This window comes from Zingiber officinale, chromosome 5A (assembly GCF_018446385.1).
Source record: "Zingiber officinale cultivar Zhangliang chromosome 5A, Zo_v1.1, whole genome shotgun sequence".
NCBI classification, from domain to species: domain Eukaryota; kingdom Viridiplantae; phylum Streptophyta; class Magnoliopsida; order Zingiberales; family Zingiberaceae; genus Zingiber; species Zingiber officinale.
The window spans coordinates 121,349,456-121,371,561 of NC_055994.1; the positions used below are offsets into that span (position 1 = coordinate 121,349,456).

General features: G+C 41.2%; 2 long non-coding RNA genes across 5 annotated transcripts; both read right to left on the reverse strand.

Moving 5' to 3' along the window:
* Nucleotides 1-12,041: 12,041 nt before the first annotated feature.
* Nucleotides 12,042-12,985, reverse strand: LOC121983179. Of its 4 annotated transcripts, none has more exons than XR_006112415.1 (4): nt 12,567-12,985; nt 12,417-12,476; nt 12,186-12,217; nt 12,042-12,101 (listed from the first exon to the last, which is right to left on the reverse strand). It is a non-coding gene; the product is annotated as an uncharacterized LOC121983179 (long non-coding RNA). The 4 variants fall into 4 exon arrangements; XR_006112413.1 differs by having other exon boundaries at nt 12,056-12,101; nt 12,186-12,231; XR_006112414.1 differs by lacking the exon at nt 12,186-12,217 and having other exon boundaries at nt 12,043-12,101.
* A 6,694-nt stretch (nt 12,986-19,679) lies between these two features.
* LOC121983181 lies at nt 19,680-20,363 on the reverse strand. The gene is made up of 3 exons (XR_006112416.1): nt 20,172-20,363; nt 20,022-20,081; nt 19,680-19,706 (listed from the first exon to the last, which is right to left on the reverse strand). It is a non-coding gene; the product is annotated as an uncharacterized LOC121983181 (long non-coding RNA).
* Between the last annotated feature and the right edge of the window lie 1,743 nt (nt 20,364-22,106).

Below are 22,106 nucleotides of genomic sequence, written 5' to 3' on the forward strand. Positions count from 1 at the left end.
GTTTATAAAAGGGCCTCGAGATCTGAGCCGACTAAAAACTTCTTCTGCGCAACTTCTGATCTTCTTCCTCTCTGTTTGTACTGTTACTAATCTACACTTCTGTGTGTAAGCTATGACACAATAGCTCTACCGATCATCATGAAACTTATTTGTCGGTAAATTTAAAGTTTAGCTTGCATAATTTCTTGTAAATCTCCTTGTACAAATTACCTCTTATTCGACGATTTTAGAAAGAGGAATTTTAGTGGATTATTCAACGGTACGATCAAAGATCGTGAGTCTTGGAGTATGAGTTGACATAGGCTCCGAACTAAGTAACCAATAGTGTCATATGTATTGCTTTTGCTTTTCTATTCGTTGCTTACTTTGATATTTGTTTTACGAATCAACACAAAAATAAAAGGTTTTAAACGAATGATATTCACTCCCCCTCTATCGTCTCTACTCAATCCTTCATATTGTTCATCAAGTTAATTATATTTCCATATTGTTTTGTATTGATGTCATGCATGTTTGTAAACTTTAGTATGTTGTGTTATAAATTTATTTGCATATATTATTATGGAAGAGCAGTGGGCAGTAGCACCATGTGACTATAAGGTTCTTAGAGTTGTCGGAGACTCGTAAGTATTTTTTATTATTAGTAATTCATGTTCATATATTACTTTAATAATTTTTATACCTTAATATTTATTCTTGTAGATCTATTCCTGATGGCCACCGGGTTGCATCTTATATCACTAGAAAGTTTAAAGAACAAGTATGTACTTCTAGTACTACATGGAGGCATGTAGATTAGGAGATGAAAACGTTTTATTATAATAAATTTGTAGTAAGTAAATTTAGTATTTCATAATATATTTATCCTATCATATACTAAATTTTTAACTTATAATTGCAAAAAAGATATACATGGGAAGAAGGGCAAGAAGAAGAATTTAAAACTACATGGAATAGTTACTGTGCAAAACTGTACAAAGACCTTATTACTATATAAGAAAGAAGAACACTAGGCCAGCGTATATTTCCCAGGCGACATGGAGTGCTTGGACAACCACCTAGGCTGCAAAAATGTGGCAAGAAAATGCTGAATATGCTTGATCAAACAAAAATATAGAGTCATGCGGTCCGAGCACCGGAACTGCTTGGCACACATCAGGATCCAGATCTATTGTTGAGCATACCATGAATCTAGTGAGTTTAATTTAAAGTTATACTTTGTAACAAATTTTGTATTTATTACCAACTTTGTATAATTTTATCCCAGATTATTTGTGTATGTAAGAGCGTGATCTTGCTCGACAGTCCACATGTATGGAGATCTTTCTTAAGACCCGCAAGAAGAAAGATAAGATATTTGTCGATTATCGATCTCAAGCCCTACACAAAAGATTTATCTTGATTAACTTAGTAATTGTGATCAACTTGGATATTAATCATATTATATTTTCCACACAGAAGCACATGATAGATAGAGTGGCTCAGACATCTTAGCCATCATGGGGGGGGGGGAGTCACAACCTCTATCTACCGACACGCTAAATGAGATATATTATGATGTTTCGGTGGAAGGACAAAAAACTCCACCCTCTACGACCTTAGCTCCCAGGCCAAAGTTGCATTTGATCGTTTGAGGACTCCTAGGGGTAATGTTAGTTCTGTTGGATCTCGGTTGGCCGACTATAAGGGGGGTTGAATAACCCCGCATAATATAAAAACAAATACCCTTCTTGGACTTATAACTTAAACAAACACTACTTGCATAAATAATTAAATAAACAGAAAGACGAGACTCATAGGATTTACTTGGTTACAACCGGGGAGGTTGCTAATCCAAGGAAGTTGAAGCGCAATAAAGATCTCCTTCAAGCGGAGAAGCCTCTTACAGGATTGACAACACAGAAAATGAGAAGCTAAACTAACAATGAAGAATGCACAAGTGTTGTAATACAAAATGTTTGTTGTTATTCAGCTTTTGGACCAAGGCTGTATTTATAGCCTTGGTTGGGGCGTCTGGAAGGGTTCCAGGTGCCTGGAGCGGGATAAAATCTTATCCCTGACGCATAGAACGCGTTTTGGATAAAATCTAGGTCAGGGCGCCCGGACTGGGTCCGGGCGCCCGGACCAAGAAAGTCAACAACATTGACTTTTTCGGTCCGGGCCCTTTGCTCTGGTTCAACTTGCCTTGGTTCGGGTCTTCCGCTCTGGCTCCGCTTGCTTGGGTGATCTCGGCCATCCGGAATAGGGCTCACCCGAACCCAACTTCAGGCCTTCTCAAGCAGGCTTCTGCTCTGGCTTCTCGCCCCTCGGAATCTTCACGTGCTTCCTTCTCGTCCGCTAGCGTACTCATCCGTAGTTTTTCGTCCTTCGGACACACCGAGCCCGTCGGCTCTCTCCCGTGCCAACCTTCTCGCTAGCTGCGTCTCTTACTCCTCGAGCAATCTTCCGTTCCGGCTTCTCGTCCCTCGGAAATACTGCACGCTCCCTTTTCATTCGCCGGTGTACTCTTCCGCAGCACCTCGTCCCTTAGACGCACCAAGTCCATTGGCTCTCTTTCCTGTGTTGTCCTTCTTGCTAGCTGCATCTTTCGCTTGACTTCTTGTGCTCCTAAGTTCCTGCACACTTAGACACAGGGTTAAAACACTACAGGACATAACTTAACTTGTTTGATCACATCAAAACAACCTGGGGTTCCAACAAGTTCCTCTTCTTCTAATAAGGTACAATCTTTAAGGCAAGAAAATGAAGAACTGTGCACCCAACTAAAGTTCATGGATGAGAGGATAGCCACTATAGATCAGTGGTGGGCCGTTGAGGAGTAGAGGAGGGTCGCTAAGAAGTAGAGGAGGGCCGCTAAGAAGCAGAGGAGAGCCGAGGAGGATCGAAGGAGGGCAGGACATAATGCGGATAATGAAACTCTCTTTGCCTATATGCCAGCGATCGTGGCTAATTTTTCCCACACTCAAACACCACATGATTTTGAGTCACAGGAGACTCACAACCCATCAGACTGTGATGATTAGCTTTTTTGAGGTTTGCTCAACTACAACTTAATTTTTTATTTATCATACATAAATCATGCAAAATATATTTAGTTTTGATATTCTAATATTCTCATTTCTAAATATTATATTGTTATATATTTCAGGAGTCCTATTTATATATTCATCATGATCATTATCATCATCTTTCTATCTAGGTATCTTTTTTATTATATGTAAAATTAGTTTTATATATATATATATATATATATATATATATATATATATATATATATATATATATATATATATATATAATTTTAAATTATACATCAATCTAATCATATTTGACTTTCTATAGGATTTTATATTACTAGTATTATATATATATATATATATATATAATTTTGAATTATACATCAATCTAATCATATTTGACTTTCTATAGGATTTTATATTACTAGTATTATTTGGAGTATTTTTTATCATGGTATGAATTTATATATTTGATTCTACATTTGGATTTAGATATGGATATTTATTTCTATTATTATATTTGTGTTTTGTTTCTATTATTATGTTTGTATATTATTTAGATTGTGCTTGCTTTTATTTGTTTATATCCACAAGACTATTGTAATAGTTTATTTGTGTCTGTGATATATGAATTGTTCGAATTATGTTTGTTGTAGGTATGGATTGTCAGGATGTGTAAAATGTGATTGTATGTATGAATTTTAAAATGTGATATTTGTATGTATGAAGTATCATCGCTTATGATGACTTTATATAGATATGTAAATTATAAGCATGGTATATCCCAAATACAAAATGTTCATTTTTATTTTTTTTACCGATGGAAACAATGTTTCCATTAGTATTCCCTCTTCCATATCGTTACTGTATGTTGATATTTTCCAACGGAAACCACTATTTTTGTCGGTAATTATCGACATAATTAGTGGTTTCCATCTGTAATTACCGACAGAAACAGTGGTTTATGTCGATATTCCGTTTATTGGATACCGACAGAAATACTGTTTCCGTCGGTATAGACTGGTTGTTCAAAATTTGGAGTAGTGTTTATGGTGGTGTATACTGACAGAATCATTATTTCCATCAGTAAATATTTTTTAGAATTTATCGACAGAATATGTATTCTGTCATAAATTATAACAATGGAAGTTTAAATTTCATCGGAAAAATCGTGCCCGATGAATCATCTCCCAACAAATGAGTTTTCATCGTAATGCGGTCAATGACCAAATATATCGATGGATTTTCAATGAAAATTTTTATCGATAAATCAGAATATTTTTGTAGTGTATATATGTGCAGGTTATAGTTACATAAATATTGTAAAGCAAACAAAACAAAAAAAAAAAATCCATTAGCTAAAGATATTGAATGTTTGAAAATATAAGTATCGATAGATAAAGATCTATCATGATGATTAAATGCTTGATAAATGAGGAAGTTCAGAAGTAGGATCCTCTTAATATGTAATTTTGCATGGAGTTGAGTATTGAGTGCACTTACAGAAATTGTTTTGCATGGAGTTGAGTATTGAGTGCACTTATACAAATTGTTAGCCAATGGTATTAGGTTTCGGCATGTACTAGGCTTTAGAATCGGTCTAAGTCAATGGTATAGTTGACTGACTGTAACTTTTAGTTGATTGAGACTTGAGTCAACTAGTCGACTGAATTCAAATGAGAAGAAAATAAATTATCTTTATTCACTTTTGTTTGAAAGATAGTTGAGGAATCAACCGACTGATATAACAGCAAAGAGCAACTGACTGATGACAAGTTGAGTTAGCTAATTAAGAAACTAGTTGTATAGTTATAACAGAACTATTATTCTATCTAAATGGTTAATGAGGAATAGCTGATCGATGGAAGATTGAGTAAATTGAAGGATGAATAATAGTATAATAAAAAATTATTTTGTTACAAGGGACGGTGTTCTGGAAGTCTCGTCAAGATTAATCGACTGATGACATATTCAATTAACTAGAGTGGTAAGTAAAGTTGTTGTGAGTAGGAGATTAGAGCATCCATAGTGAGAGCTCTTTTAGAGTATCCACAGTGGGAGCTCTTTCAAAGTATCCATAGTGGGAGTTCTTTCAGAGCATCCACAGTAACATGACAGTAGGGAAAAACCTCCCTCCTATAGTGGGAGGGAGGTTTTTTGCTTTACACGAAAAAGCGGCTCCATGGTTATGGATAGACCCGACCCCGGGCCGGGTCTAGCCCGGACCCGGCTCGGGCCTGTAACCGGGTCAACGGGCCGGTTGCCCGTTGACCCAGTTCGTCGGGTCGAATCGGAACCGGCTCGGCAAGTTGCCGGGCCGGTTCCAGTTCATTGATTGTAAAACCGGCGAACCGCCGGTTAACCGGCGGGTTGAACCGGCGGTTCAGCCGTAATTTTTTTTTTTTAACGGCTTGAACCGCCGGTTAACCGGCGGTTCGTAGCCGTTGGGAGGATTTTTTGGGTATTTTTTTCAACGGTTAGGATCATTTGACCGTTTTTTGATCAATAGCTATGATTTAGTTTCCGTTACTATCAAAACTCTATAAATAGAGAGCTTATTTCATCATTTTTCACACACATCTTCTCTACTCTTAATCTCATTTTCGTATTCTCTAATCTCTACACGCTTTCGTTTTCAATTTTCAATTACAATGGAAGGAGGCCGCGGAGGTGCATCATCTGGAGCTCGGAAGGGAAAGCAAATAATGAATCCGCGGGAGGAGGACCCCAACATTCAATCCACCGATGGTGATGTTGGGACCGAAAAGTAGCTAGAGGGGGGGTGAATAGCTCGTCGCTCGCTAGGTGCTCGTCGTTGCTTGTTTCTTCAAAGATGTGCAGCGGAAATACAAGAAACAAACCACACAACGCTAACAAGGTTGGTTTACTTGGTATCCACCTCACAAGAGGTGACTAGTCCAAGGATCCACACCTACTCACGCACCCTCCACTAATAAAATCCTCCTTTTCGGTAACTACCGAAGGCGGAGAAGCCCTACAAGTTCACACTACAAAAGGAAGGGGAAAGGATACCAAATACAAGCACAAAGCTTACAATGAGTACAAGAAAACCCTAACCCTATCTTTCTTCCTCTTGCAATAGATCCGCCTCTTGACTTGGAAGAACCTCTAAGAACTTCAAGAACTGGCGTGGAGAGCTCTGTGGAGTCGCTGGTGAAGATTTGAGCTTTGTCGTGGAAGCGATGCCGAAGGAAATGAACGCCTGCGGCTTAAATCGACGCTAACGGTCGAATCCCGATCGATTGGAATGCTCCCAATCGATCGGGGAGGCTTTGGATCGATCCAGAGCGCCTCTGTGCTCTGGAAAAACGCCTGGATCGATCCACGGATCGATCCAGCGCTTATCGCGCGAAGCAGCAGCGTCCCAATCGATCCACTGATCGATTGGGACCTCTGGATCGATCCACCGATCGATCCAGAGGGGTTCTGTTCGCGGGGACTCACCGGATCGAACGGCCGATCGATCCAGATCTTCTGGATCGATCCACTGATCGATCCAGATCTGCTGGATCGATCCACGGATCAATCCAAATCTGCTGGATCAATCGGCTGATCAATCCAGATCTTGGTTTTTGCCCAAAACCAAGTCCAAAGCCCCCTAAACCAACATCTAGTCGACCATGACTTGTTGGTACATAAGACCTAGCATCCGGTCACCCTTGACCAGCTAGGACTCTCTCACCAAGTGTCTGGTCAATCCCTTTGACCCACTTGGACTTTTCTCTTCTTGCCAAGTATCCGGTCACTCCCTAAGACCTACTTGGACTTTTCTTCCTCGTGCCAAGTATCCGGTCAATCCCTTTGACCTACTTGGACTCTCACCAGATGTCTGGTCAACCTTGACCCCTCTGGATTTCTCCTGCCTGGCTTCACTCACCAGGACTTTCCCAATTGCCTAGCTTCACTCACTAGGTCTTTCACCTGGCTTCACTCACCAGGATTTTCCTCCTGCCTAGCTTCACTCACTAGGTCTTTCACCTGGCTTCACTCACCATGATTTTCCCTTCTGCCTAGCTTCACTCACTAGGACTTCCTTCTGCCTGGCTTCACTCACCAGGACTTCCTTCTGCCTGGCTTCACTCACCAAGACTTTCAGTCAAGTATCCAGTCAACCTTGACCTACTTGACTTTCCTTCACAATCTTAACTGGTCAACTTTGACCAAACGGGAATTGTATCAATAATCTCCCCAAATGAACAACTGCACCTGCATTGTCCATATCATCTAAACCCAATATATTGTCAAACATCGAAACTCAAACCAAGACTCAGGCTTGATTAACCAGGTCAACCTTGACCTAGGGAATATTGCACCAACAATCTCCCCCTTTTTGATGTTTGACAATACCTCTTGTTAAGTTAGGAAATTAGGCTACTCCCATAGCCTCAACTCCCTTCATGCCAATATATGAATCCATAAGTTAAGCCCTTCATTCTCCCCCTAAGAGGGCAAACTCCCTCTAGGTAATGAAATCCTAACTTACTCCCTTTCATTCTCCCCTTATTGGCACACATCAAACCATGCCCCATTTTTGGGCACACATCAACAAATTCACTTGTTGAAAACTCTCCCCCTGAAGAGTTGCTCATCGTTGTTCACAACTTCACTCGTTGTGATCAACACGATAATGAAGATCCCATACCCTTCATTATCCTTAACCCTACATTCTCCCCCAATGTAGGCAAATGCCCATCCTTGAGCATTATCCACTTGAAACCACTTGAACAATGAGGATATCCACTCCCCATTAAAGTTCAAACGCTCAACCTTGAGCATGTTCTTAACGGAAGGTTAACCACCTTCCAAGGTTCATGAAAAATAATTTTCATGTCTTTAAAGAGTCGCTCCCCCTAAAGACATGGTGGTAACTTCTGTCATTGCACCAACAATGACTTGGAATCCCTAAAACTTTAGGAAACCCAATTTTAGAAGTTTTGAGATTCAAATATTCAAAATTTGAAATAAACCTCAACCTAAACTTCAACTTAGCCTTCCTTAACCAATCCATCCTTGTTTTCCACACGAAAACACCCTTTTTATGTATACAAATGTATTTTCAGGGGTTTAGAATGGTTACCTAGACTAAAATAGGTTCAAAATGCTGAAAATAAGCTTTCCCAGCCAAAATAAGCATCTTCAATCGATTGGAGTTGGGTTCCAATCGATTGAACATTGCTGAATCGATCCACTGATCGATTCAGTCTTCTTGGATCGATCGGCTGATCAATCCAACGAGCTTCTGTTCGCGAGAAATGCCTTCTCAATCGATCGGCTGATCGATTGAGGCACTCCAATCGATCCACTGATCGATTGGAGGCCTGAAATTGCTGAAATTCAATTTCAGTCAATTTCAGAAACCCCTAGAAAATTCTACAAAATTCCAAAAATCGTAAAAATTTGTGTAGACATTATTTAGGGTATAATTTATCATGGAAAAATAGTTTTCTATGAAAATACATCATATTTTCAAAGATTGACACAAACTTGAGAACTTGTAAAAACTTTAGTGTTTTCTTCAAGTTTGTGTCTAACTATTCAATGGTGATTACTATCAAAAGATAGCCTTCACCAAGGTTTTCCAAAATTATTTTAAAAACATTTTAAAAACCAATATCCCACCATATTCCTTGGGCTTAATGCACATGACTTGTACATTTGCTTTCCCAATGATGGGAAAACACATAACTATGTGTTTTGATGAACTTAAAACTAAAAGAAATGCACTAAATCAACATGTTGAGTTTTGTTCATCATCCTAACATCTCACTTATATCTATTGTGGACAAAACACATACAAGTCATCTTATAGGTCTTTGTGAGATGTAAAATTTGGTTTTGCCCTAATCTAGGGATCATGCATATCTATCTAAGCATTTTGTGGATATTGAACATCCACCTAGGATGTCACTTGTTGACTTGTTGATAAATGTCATTTGTCCTCAATTTTAAGGAAATAAGCATAATGCATGATAATGTTATGACATACATAAAAAAGAAATAGCTTTCAAAAGAAAGATTCCTATAACTACATGATGTATGTATGACATGACATGGTATTTTTATATTTTTCATAATAAGAGATGAATGCAAAAATACAAAATTAAACATGATGTCATGGCATATCATAGGCAAACAATCATGGCAAGGTTTAGCATAAATAAAATACCTAGATTATCTATCTAAGTATCCTTAATCCTTAGCTAATCTTAAAATTTTAAACCTAGATTGCCCAAAAGTGCTTCAAGAAATTTCCAAAACCTAAATTGGCATTTCTAATTCTCTTGATTCACTTATGCCAATTGAAATTAAGCTTATTCCTTAAATGTTGACATATTTTATTTTTCCACAAGAGTAGCACTCTTAATTAAGGCTCAAATTGCCTTCATTTTCCTAAGAACATACCAAAAACCCCCAACTTGGTAGTTCTTATGATTCCTAAATTGTGCCAATTAGAATTAAAATCAATACTTCTCAAATTTGACACATTTTACTCTTTCAAAGAGTAAATGATAATTCCATTTCATTTTCAAAGGTTAACAAAAACCTTGAAAATGCTCCTTGAGTGTCAATTTCCGCAAAGTTGGGTTAACTACCCTCTAATCGGAGTTGACACTCTTTAACCCATTTATGGGGTAGAGAAGATGCTCCTAGGAACCCAACACCTATTGGTGCTCCTTGGATGCTCTAGGTACTCAGTAGGGATAACTTTCCTAGATACCTTCCTAGTGACCTTATTGGGCTTATTAGAAGCCTTGGTCACATTTTCTAGGTCAACTCTAGGGATAGCCTCCTTTGTGACCTTGTTAGTGACTTTCTTAGACTTCTTAGAAGTCTTAGTCACTTTGGTTGCAAAGATACTTTTAGGGATATCTTCCCTTATATCCTTGACTTGACCTCTAGACTTAGGGTTTGTTCCATACCTATATGGAACCCTATGATAACTAGGCATATCCTTTTTAGCTTTGGGTTTGTATCCCAAACCTCTATGGTCATTGGATGTCTTTTGTACCCCTAAACCTAGGTTATGCTCATTTTGCCCTAATAGGATATTTTCCAATCTTTTTAGGGTCTTTTCTAATTTATCAAGTCTTGACCTCAAGACTTGATTTTCCCTTACGAAGTCCTTAGTATTTGATTTTTCATTTGATCCATGAGCCTTTTTATTCTTGGGCTTGTATCTATTATCCTTAGTGTCACGCCCCGAGGGAGTCCCTGTCCGAAGAAATTTCGGCAGCACCTCCCCTGTACGGGTGACAATCTGAAGCAATTCTACATACAAAATATACATCAGCCACAAGCGGCTCGAAAATACACACAACCACGCAGTTATATATATATTTAGCAGCCTACACGGCTGTACTAAAACCAAAAACACAACGGAAAAAGACAACACATACAACCCAAAACGAAAACTGCTAGCCGGCTAGGCTTACACAATAAACAAAGCAACATTTCCAGAAACAAAACCGGAACACAGAACCAAAAAAAAAACTCACATATCATATACCATGATAAAATAGCAAAAAAAAAAATAGCAACATGTCTTCTGATGTGACGCGGGGACCAGCAAACAGGATGCTCCAAGCGACACCATAAATAACCTGGTACCTGAAAAAGATAGTGTCCACGGGGGTGAGTTCAACAACTCAGCGCATACCAATAGACATGCCTAGTAAGATATATCTAACAGCAATAAACATGGAATACAGCTTCCGAATAATATATAGGAAATATACAAAACTGAAAAGTAACCAAGGAAGCTGTACTCACCAGGAACTCCTATCCTGAACTAAAGGGTCATCAAACCGATACACAGTATGTCTCATGTATGCATGTCAAACAAATGCATCCACCAAAATGCAGCATATAAGTGCAGCAAACACAAGCAAATAATTGCAATCAATGCATGTGATGACCGTGCACTCTAACATCACTGCTCCTGAACAGTGACCGAGTGGACGGAATGTGAGTACTCCTATCCTCCGACCCCAAATCATAAATGGGGAGCTCAATGCTCTCATCTCCCAGACACGATAAGGGGAGGTATCTCTGCTACCACGCTGAGTCATCGACCAACAGAGCCAAACAAAGTCCACCGTCTACCGGCTACACTAAATGCCAGCGGAGCCAAACAGAGCGGAACTGTCTGCCGGCTACCACGCTGAGTCACCTGACCAACGGAGCCAAACAGCAGAACCGCCACACACCTGCCTAATAAACCACTAATCCATGTGTGGTGGTGTGTGCAGTACATGTAACTGACGATGGGCTCAAACATAGTGGAGCCGACAATGGCACAGCATGCAATCATGATGCATGACACTAAGCATAGAAAAACTGATCAACATAACCATATCCATATATATAAAATGAGTACTGTAAAATCGATGGTCACATACCAAGATCTAAAGTACACAGGTCAGATAGAATATGAAAAACCTATGTCCTGAACATAATAAGTATGGAATATCCTGATCAGCATAGAAAAATCCATATATACATAATATGGGTACCACAGTATCAATAGGTCAAATCCACGGATCTAGGGTATACAGGTCCTCTATGGTATAATAACCTAGATCCTAAACATATCCCCCTTCCATAGCATATGTACCAACAATATGCACAGATCAAAGACACAAGATCTAGGTACACGAATCATATATGATATACCAATAGAAATACACAATCCAGGCATGACATAAAAACCTAAGTATCAGATAATTTGGATACACATGCCAGAAACAAAAATATCGAGAGCCTAATCCTAACCTCAGTAAAGCATGGTATGTCACTCTAGAAACTAAGATACTCATGGCAATAAGATACTCATGGCAACAAATCACGAGATATAAGCACGGATACATCATATGCGACAAATCTAACATGTTATGGATATCAAACAGTGACATACCAAAGGAAAACATGTTCATTGCTTGTAGTTATAAAATACTATGCATATCCAAATGACGATATCATAAAAGATAAGTCAAGAGGTACCCGCCTCCAATGTAGATCGTGTTGTATGTCCTCTAATCAGAGCTCTTGTCTCAAATCAAAACCCTGAAATAAATATACAATCAACACTTAGGTTTATCGTAGATCGGATAATGCAAGCCGAAACCTCAATAAATCCAATCTTATGACCTCACCCTTTTCTTCCAAAACTCATCCAACACCTGATAATCATTTTCTGTTAACATAATCCACCTTAACAATTCCTCAAATAAATGATTACTAATGAATCTAAATCTGTAACTAAACTCTAGTTAAATCCACAACTGGAAATGAAATCAAATCTCCAATCTCAACAGATTAATAAATTCAAAATCAATTAAAGATTATCAACTAGATGTCTAATCGGATTCAGTTCCTTACCCAAACAAACATCCAACTTCCTTCTTCCCAACCTTGCTAGTTGATCCACATCACACAACCCTGCAGAAAAGAACCTTACTGTTGGAATTAAACGAATCAAGAACAAGACCAAGCAATGGAGTTTACAGATCAAACATCAACCCAACTCACCTTGCCGTTACCTTACTTAAACCCCTTACTCTGAAGAGGAGATGGAGCCTAGGTCACAAGAGGGGTCGGTGGCACTTGGCAGAAGCGAAGAGAACGACTACCGGCACTAGTGCAGAGAGGAACAACACCATCGCTCCAATTCAGAGGCACGAGGAGGAAGGAGGAAAAGGAGGGAGTCGCGGTCGGCCGGCTAGGGCTCACAAACAGTGGCGCTCAGCCTCATCTTGTCACCGAAATCTCAGCTCAGGCAGAGAGAAGAGCGGCTGTGAAGACGGCTAGGGCACCGGTGCTAGGCAGAGGGACGAGCTCGGCCGGCAGTGGCTCGGGGAATCCGGTGGCCGGCGCTCGAAGAAGAGAAGGGAAAAGAAGAACCGTCGCTTGTGGCGCCGGTTAAGCAAAGGAGGAGACGGCGTCGCATGGGTTAGGGCACGGGAATAAGAGGAAAAGAAAAGGAATAAAAGAAAAGGAATAAAAGAAAAGGAGAAATAAAATTTTTCCTCTTAAAAATAGGGTAGCCTAAACAGGCTTTTCTGGACCCCATTTTTATCCCCGTTAACTCGTCCATACGAGCTCCGAAAATTTCCCGAAAAATTTCCAAAAATTCCAGAAAATTCCCTTATTATTATTCTCTATTTTCCGGTATTTTACATTCTCCCCCACTAACAAAAATTTGGTCCCCAAATTTTGTTATCTACCATCAGCAAACACTAATAACAGGTAAAGAGTGTAAAATGCTGAACGACAAATTAAATCACATACCTCAAATGAAAAGATGGGGGTATCAAGCTCAGATAGTATCCTTGAGCTCCCAGGTAGCCTCTTCATCTGTATGATGTTGTCATCCGACTTAACCAGTCGGATAGTCTTGTTCCGCAACTGACGCTCTTTTCGGTCCAGAATCCGTACCAGAACCTCCTCATAGGCAGTGTCAGGCTGGACGGGGCTGGGATATCTGTCAGTACATGTGTCGGGTCGGGTATGTATCGTCTCAGTATAGACACATGGAATACATCATGAACGCCTGTCAGGGACGGCGATAATGCCAGACGGTAAGCTATGGCTCCAATCCTCTCCAAGATCTGGAAAGGTCCAATGTATCGTGAAGCTAGCTTACCTCTGAGGTCAAATCTCTTCACCCCTTTCATGGGAGAAACTCGCAGAAAAGCATGGTCGCCAATAGAGAACTCCAAGGGTCTGCGTCTCCAATCAGCATAATACTTCTGGCAACCCTGCACCTCTAACATCCTCCGTCTGATAGTACGGACTAACTCTGCCTCATGCTGAGCTCTATGAGATCCCAACAGCTGGGCCTCCCCAATCTCATCCCAAAGGGTGGGTGTCCGACAGGGTCTACCATACAATGCTTCAAAACGGTGTCATCTGGATAACCGAATGAAAGCTGTTGTTGTAAGCGAACTCTACCAAATGACAAATAGTCCTCTCAATTGTTTCCAAAATCTAATACACAAGACCTCAGCAAGTCCTCTAGAGTCTGAATAGTCTGCTCCAACTATCCATCTGTCCGCGGATGGAAAACTGTACTGAAACGGAGCTAAGTGCCCAAGGCCTGCTGCAGACTCTGTCAAAAACGAGACGTGATCCGGGGTCTCTATCCGAAATAATAGTCAACGGGACACCACGTGATCTGATGATCTCCTGGCAAAACAGATCTACCACTCGATCCAGGAAATCTGTCCTCCGAATAGCTAAAAAAAAAAGTGCGCGGATTTGATTAATTGATCAACGATTACCCCAATCGCGTCATGGTCTCGTCATGTCCTCGGCAAACTCACCACAAAGTCCATAGTAATATGTTCTCATTTCCACTCAGGAATAGAAATCTGTTGAAGTAAGCCGACAGATCTCTGATGCTCGGCCTTCACTTGCTGACAGACAAGACACCTAGCTACAAAATCCGCGATGTCTTCCTTCATACCGTTCCACCATAGGAACGCCTCAAATCTCGATACATGCAGGTCCCGCCTGGATGGATCGTAAATCGAGAACGATGAGCCTCCTGAAGTAGCTCCGACAAAACCGGATGAGACTGAGGTACGCATAATCTGCCTCGGAAGTATACAACACCCTCCTCGTCTCGTGTGAATTCGGTCTGCTGCCCGGAAGCTGTCTGGCTACTAATGAACTGCAAGTGCTGATCACCAGCCTATACCTCTCGGATCCTCGTCCCGATCGACGACTGAACAACCATGGTAACAAGAATACTTTTCTCTGTCCATTCTTACTCCTCAAGGCCTAACCTGGAGAAACCTTGAATCAAGTCTGTGACCACAACTCGGTGGCAAGCTAGAGTCCCTCCAGACTTCCTGCTAAGTGCAACGGCAACAACATCAGCTCTCCTCGGGTGATAGCTAATGGTACAACCATAATCCTTCAGGAACTCCATCCATCTCCTCTGTCGGAGATTAAGTTCCTGCTGAGTGAACAGACCTTTGAGATTCTTATGGTCAGTGAGAATCTCAATTGTAACACCGCACCGATAATGCTGCCAAATCTTCAAGTCAAACATACTGGCGTTCAGTCACAAGTCATGTACTGGGTAGTTCTCCTCATACTCCCTCAACTACCGAGAAGTAGGAGACTACCCTACCGTGCTGCATCAAAACAGCGCTCAACCCTGTAGAGATGCGTCGGTATAGAGCACGAATCCGTCCTCTCCAGAAGGTAAAACCAAAAATCGAAGCCGACACTAGTCTCCGCTTCAGCTCCTGGAAGCTGGTCTTGAAATCCTCAGTCCAAGTAAACTTCACGCCCTTTCTGGTCAGACGTATCAGTGGCATAACAATCCGAGAGAAACCCTCAACGTATCTCCGGAAATATCGAGTCAAACCAAAGGAAGTTGCGAGCCTCTTCTATAGACTCCGTCTACTCCCAACGATAACAACCGCTATCTCCTATGGAAACCACGGTACACTACTACTGGTGACTGTGTGTCTCAAACATCATCACACAAGACAATCCAAATCAGCACTACTGATAATCACATATAGATGTTCTCGTCGAATCATCTATAGATCTATGCAAAGGTAGTGTACGTGACTCACCTCAGATCCGAAATAGATCACATCATCGTCAACAAAGACAATGGAATTCGATCCAAACATCCTCGAATACCATAATCATCAAGTCTCTGAAAACATCTAAGGCTCTGTAAGCCCTAATGGTAAAAACCAAGACACATAACATCTGTATTACAGACATTTCTATCCATAAGATCTTTGATAACAAGTCGGAAATCTAATCACCAACAACATAAATCACCAAGGAATAGATCCTCTAGTGTGAGAGCAACGCTCCATCACACGAAATACCACATATGGGAGCAACGCTCTACCACAAGAAATCCTCCATATGTGGAAACAACACTCCACCACAAATAATCAGAAATATGTATCCACAATAAATATGCGAGCAATGCTCCGCTACTAGCAATCCGTAATATGTGGGAGGAACGCTCCACCACAAACAATCCGTAACATGTGTGGGAGCAACGCTCCACCACAACCAATACATAAGTGCCCAAGGCACCTAACTATCCAACTAGAGATTGCAGGAGATCTCTCTACCACAGCTCACTGTGGGTAGCCTAGGATATAGCAACCTAGTAAGTAAATCAAATCCGTAGTCAACTCTAGCATCATCCTAGTGGGTCGGTCACCCAAAAATAGAAGACTTAGGTGACAGGGCAATACCACCAATAACATAACGTAGATACCAAGCATTCTACGTTCAACATAGGTAGAATCATCATAATGCTACCCACCATACACCAGGCACACACAACACAGGTATGATCGACATAATCCTCCAATTAGAACACACCAAACATACTCATAACACAGGTAAAAAATCAGTGTGATACCATCAACATTACAAACCGAACCCGTGTGCATAAATCATTGTAGGTATAATCGACAATACACCTCAAACAACACTCACATGACATATATCCGCCTATGCCAAGAGTATAATCAACATCAACTTCCAATAAAGCATGCTAAACCCAGGTGCACTCACATATCAAACATAAGCAACAATATACCTCAGATACCACACCAAACACATCACAACTCAGATTAAATCGATAAGATATCTCCAATAAACCAACCAGACCACTCGAGTATAATCTACTAGAAACCCACAACAATCATAACTGGAAAAGTATGCACCCACTACATGAAATTAGACCGTCCATCAAAACGCTCCTACAACCCGTAATAATCGCCTGTAAACACTACATAGATATGCAGAATCAGCATATTTAATCCAATCAACCACACAAATCCTATGCCACCTTCTAAGTTATCCAATTAGGTACATACAGTCTAAAATTAAAATACCCATGGAATAAGATACATCGATCCTCTATCGACTGACCAAACCGACAATAGTATATGGCTAATTCAGTCCTTTCCCACGTCAGTATAAGCTAGGTACTCGATGTGCTCAAGATATCCAACTAAGCACGAATAACCCAAAATTCAAACATCTAAAAGTAAAGTAAGTCAATCCCCTACTGATCGGATCAACAAAACTAATCGGTCATCAACTAACTAATCAAGAACAAAGAAAACCTCTACAAGCGTCTAAGGTAAATCAACCCACGACTAACCCAAGTCAATATGTGTAAATCAGTTTTCTATTGACCGATCTAACCAGAGTACATTAATCATCTACCGACGAAAACTAACTAAAGTTTATCGATATTCTACTGACTAGTCAACATGAATATGAAGGTACTATCTACTACACACTAATAATAACAGAGGCTGGTATGTGCCTCCATCTCCTAACCAATTAGTAGTAATAGAAGCTAATACTACTAATGGTATGATATGAAAAATCAGCAGAGACTATATTCCTTAATCTCTATTAAGGTCGATCAAGATCAGTGGCTATCCCATCACATATAATATGTGCTACAACAACCAGACAGATACTAATAAAGAATGCTAATACAGATGATAAACTGTAATATAAGGCATATACTAACAGAAAGGTAGAATAACAGTATATACCAACATATCTCCTATAGCTTGGAGATGTCCTACTGCTGCCAGGTCCCAACACCCGAAAAGTCACATCGAGAAGATAAAATCATGAAATCCGAAACATCGAAAATAAGACTTATAAACTGTGCTCTGATACCAAATAAATTGGTATCAGATAAATCTCGAAAATCCAGAACACATAGCAAGTATCGTATACCTGCTCTGATACCACTAAATTGTCACGCCCCGAGGGAGTCCCTGTCCGAAGAAATTTCGGCAGCACCTCCCCTGTACGGGTGACAATCTGAAGCAATTCTACATACAAAATATACATCAGCCACAAGCGGCTGGAATATACACACAACCACGCAGTTATATATATATTTAACAGCCTACACGGCTGTACTAAAACCAAAAACACAACGGAAAAAGACAACACATACAACCCAAAACGAAAACTGCTAGCCGGCTAGGCTTACACAATAAACAAAGCAGCATTTCCAGAAACAAAACCGGAACACAGAACCAAAAAAAAACTCACATATCATATACCATGATAAAACAACAACAAAAAAACAGCAACATGTCTTCTGATGTGACGCGGGGACCATCAAACAGGATGCTCCAAGCGACACCATAAATAACCTGGTACCTGAAAAAGATAGTGTCCACGGGGGTGAGTTCAACAACTCAGCGAATACCAATAGACATGCCTAGTAAGATATATCTAACAGCAATAAACATGGAATACAGCTTCCGAATAATATATAGGAAATATACAAAACTGAAAAGTAACCAAGGAAGCTGTACTCACCAGGAACTCCTATCCTGAACTAAAGGGTCATCAAACCGATACGCAGTATGTCTCCTGTATGCATGTCAAACAAATGCATCCACCAAAATGCAGCATATAAGTGCAGCAAACACAAGCAAATAAATGCAATCAATGCATGTGATGACCGTGCACTCTAACATCACTGCTCCTGAACAGTGACCGAGTGGACGGAATGCTGTCGGAGTACTCCTGTCCTCTGACCCCAAATCATAAATGGGGGAGCTCAATGCTCTCATCTCCCGGTACACGATGACGGGGAGGTATCTCTGCCGGCTACCACGCTGAGTCACCTGACCAACGGAGCCAAACAAAGTCCACCGTCTGCCGGCTACCACGCTGCTACACTAAATGCCAGCGGAGCCAAACAGAGCGGAACTATCTGCCGGCTACCACGTTGAGTCACCTGACCAACGGAGCCAAACAGCAGAACCGCCACACACCTGCCTGATAAACCACTAATCCATGTGTGGTGGTGTGTGCAGTACATGTAACTGACGATGGGCTCAAACATAGTGGAGCCGACAATCGCACAGCATGCAATCATGATGCATGACACTAAGCATAGAAAAACTGATTAACATAACCATATCCATATATATAAAATGAGTACTGTAAAATCGATGGTCACATATCAAGATCTAAAGTACACAGGTCAGATAGAATATCAAAAACCTATGTCCTGAACATAATAAGTATGGAATATCCTGATCAGCATAGAAAAATCCATATATACATAATATGGGTACCACAGTATCAATAGGTCAAATCCACGGATCTAGGGTATACAGGTCCTCTATGGTATAATAACCTAGATCCTAAACATATCCCCCTTCCATAGCATATGTACCAACAATATGCATAGATCAAAGACACAAGATCTAGGTACACGAATCATATATGATATACCAATAGAAATACACAATCCAGGCATGGCATAAAAACCTAAGTATCAGATAATTTGGATACACATGCCAGAAACAAAAATATCGAGAGCCTAATCCTAATCTAAGTAAAGCATGGTATGTCACTCTAGAAACTAAGATACTCATGGCAATAAGATACTCATGGCAACAAATCACGAGATATAAGCACGGATACATCATAGGCGACAAATCTAACATGTTATGGATATCAAACAGTGACATACCAAAGGCAAACATGTTCATTGCTTGTAGTTATAAAATACTATGCATATCCAAATGACGATATCATAAAAGATAAGTCAAGAGGTACCCGCCTCCAATGTAGATCGTGTTGTATGCCCTTTAATCAGAGCTCTTGTCTCAAATCAAAACCCTGAAATAAATATACAATCAACACTTAGGTTTATCGTAGATCGGATAATGCAAGCCGAAACCTCAATAAATCCAATCTTATGACCTCACCCTTTTCTTCCAAAACTCATCCAACACCTGATAATCATTTTCTGTTAACATAATCCACCTTAACAATTCCTCAAATAAATGATTACTAATGAATCTAAATCTGTAACTAAACTCTAGTTAAATCCACAACTGGAAATGAAATCAAATCTCCAATCTCAACAGATTAATAAATTCAAAATCAATTAAAGATTATCAACTAGATGTCTAATCGGATTCAGTTCCTTACCCAAACAAACATCCAACTTCCTTCTTCCCAACCTTGCTAGTTGATCCACATCACACAACCCTGCAGAAAAGAACCTTACTGTTGGAATTAAACGAATCAAGAACAAGACCAAGCAATGGAGTTTACAGATCAAACATCAATCCAACTCACCTTGCCGTTACCTTACTTAAACCCCTTACTCTGAAGAGGAGATGGAGCCTAGGTCACAAGAGGGGTCGGTGGCACTTGGCAGAAGCGAAGAGAACGACTACCGGCACTAGTGCAGAGAGGAACAACACCATCGCTCCAATTCAGAGGCACGAGGAGGAAGGAGGAAAAGGAGGGAGTCGCGGTCGGCCGGCTAGGGCTCACAGACAGTGGCGCTCAGCCTCATCTTGTCACCGAAATCTCAGCTCAGGCAGAGAGAAGAGCGGCTGTGAAGACGGCTAGGGCACCGGTGCTATGCAGAGGGACGAGCTCGGCCGGCAGTGGCTCGGGGAATCCGGTGGCCGGCGCTCGAAGAAGAGAAGGGAAAAGAAGAACCGTCGCTTGTGGCGCCGGTTAAGCAAAGGAGGAGACGACGTCGCATGGGTTAGGGCACGGGAATAAGAGGAAAAGAAAAGGAATAAAAGAAAAGGAGAAATAAAACTTTTCCTCTTAAAAATAGGGTAGCCTAAATAGGTTTTTCTGGACCCCATTTTTATCCCCGTTAACTCGTCCATACGAGCTCCGAAAAATTCTCGAAAAATTTCCAAAATTTCCAGAAAATTCCCTTATTATTATTCTCTATCTTCCGGTATTTTATGTTAGGACCTTCGGATAGCGGCTAGAGAGGGGGGGTGTGAATAGCCGACCCAAATTCGCGTTTCTTTCTACAAATCAAGTTAGCGCAGCGGAAAAATAACAACAGAAACGTAAATGGAGAAATCAAACCTCAAGCACAGCGATGTAACGAGGTTCGGAGATGAAACTCCTACTCCTCGGCGTGTCCGTAAGGTGGACGAAGCCTATCAATCCGTCGGTGGATGAAACCCCGGATAACCGGCTAATATGAACTCCTTCTGGGTGGAGAAACCTCACCACAAAGTCTTTGCAACAGCAAAACAGAGGAGTACAACAATAGAGGAAACAAACAAGAACAATAGAAATTGTAAACACACTTGCTTGCCTTCTCGTCGGAGTCCGTTGATGAAGCAGCAGCTCCACGGCTCCAGCAGCTAGAAAACCAGCACGGAGCTCACGCGAAGCTTCAGCAAACCGAGAGCTCAGCAAAGCTCAAGTCGCAATTAGGAGGAAGAAGAGTTGTTCCTGTAGAGGCCCTCGACCTTGATATATAACCTGCGAAGAAGAAAGAAGATAAACTAGCCGTTGTGTCGCAACGGCTAGGGCCTGGACCGATCAGGCACACTCCTGATCGGTCCAGGAGTGTTCTGATCGGTCTTGGGACCGATCAGGCCTTAGGCTGATCGGTCCCCAGACCGATCAGCCAACTCTCTGTGAGAGTTGGCCTCGTCTCTGATCGGTCTGTGGACCGATCAGGACTCAGGTGGATCGGTCCACAGACCGATCCCCCCTCTTTCTTCTCCCGATCTTCTTCGCTTCTGATCGGTCACCAGACCGATCAGGTAATTCACAGAAACACACTATTTGGTTACTGATCGGTCACCAAACCGATCAGTAAACCAGCATATCACTGGATCGGTCACCAGACCGATCCAGGTTTAGAGCTCCCAGCCCTAAACCCTACCTAGTCCGGAGAACGAGCTACCGAGCCCTCTCCGACTTCGTCCGGTCCAGAGAACGAGCTACCGAGCCCTCTCTGACCTAGTCCGGAGAACGAGCTGCCGAGCCCTCTCCGACTTCGTCTGGTCCAGAGAACGAGCTCCCGAGCCCTCTCTGACCTAGTCCGGAGAACGAGCTGCCGAGCCCTCTCCGACTTCCCATGCCAAGCTTCCATACTTGGACTTCTCCCGTGCCAAGTCTCCCTGCTTGGACTTTTCCGTGCCAAGTCTCCATACTTGGACTTTTCCCGTACCAAGTCTCCATACTTGGACTTTTCACCAGATGTCTGGTCAACCTTGACCTATCTGGATTTCCCTTGCCTGG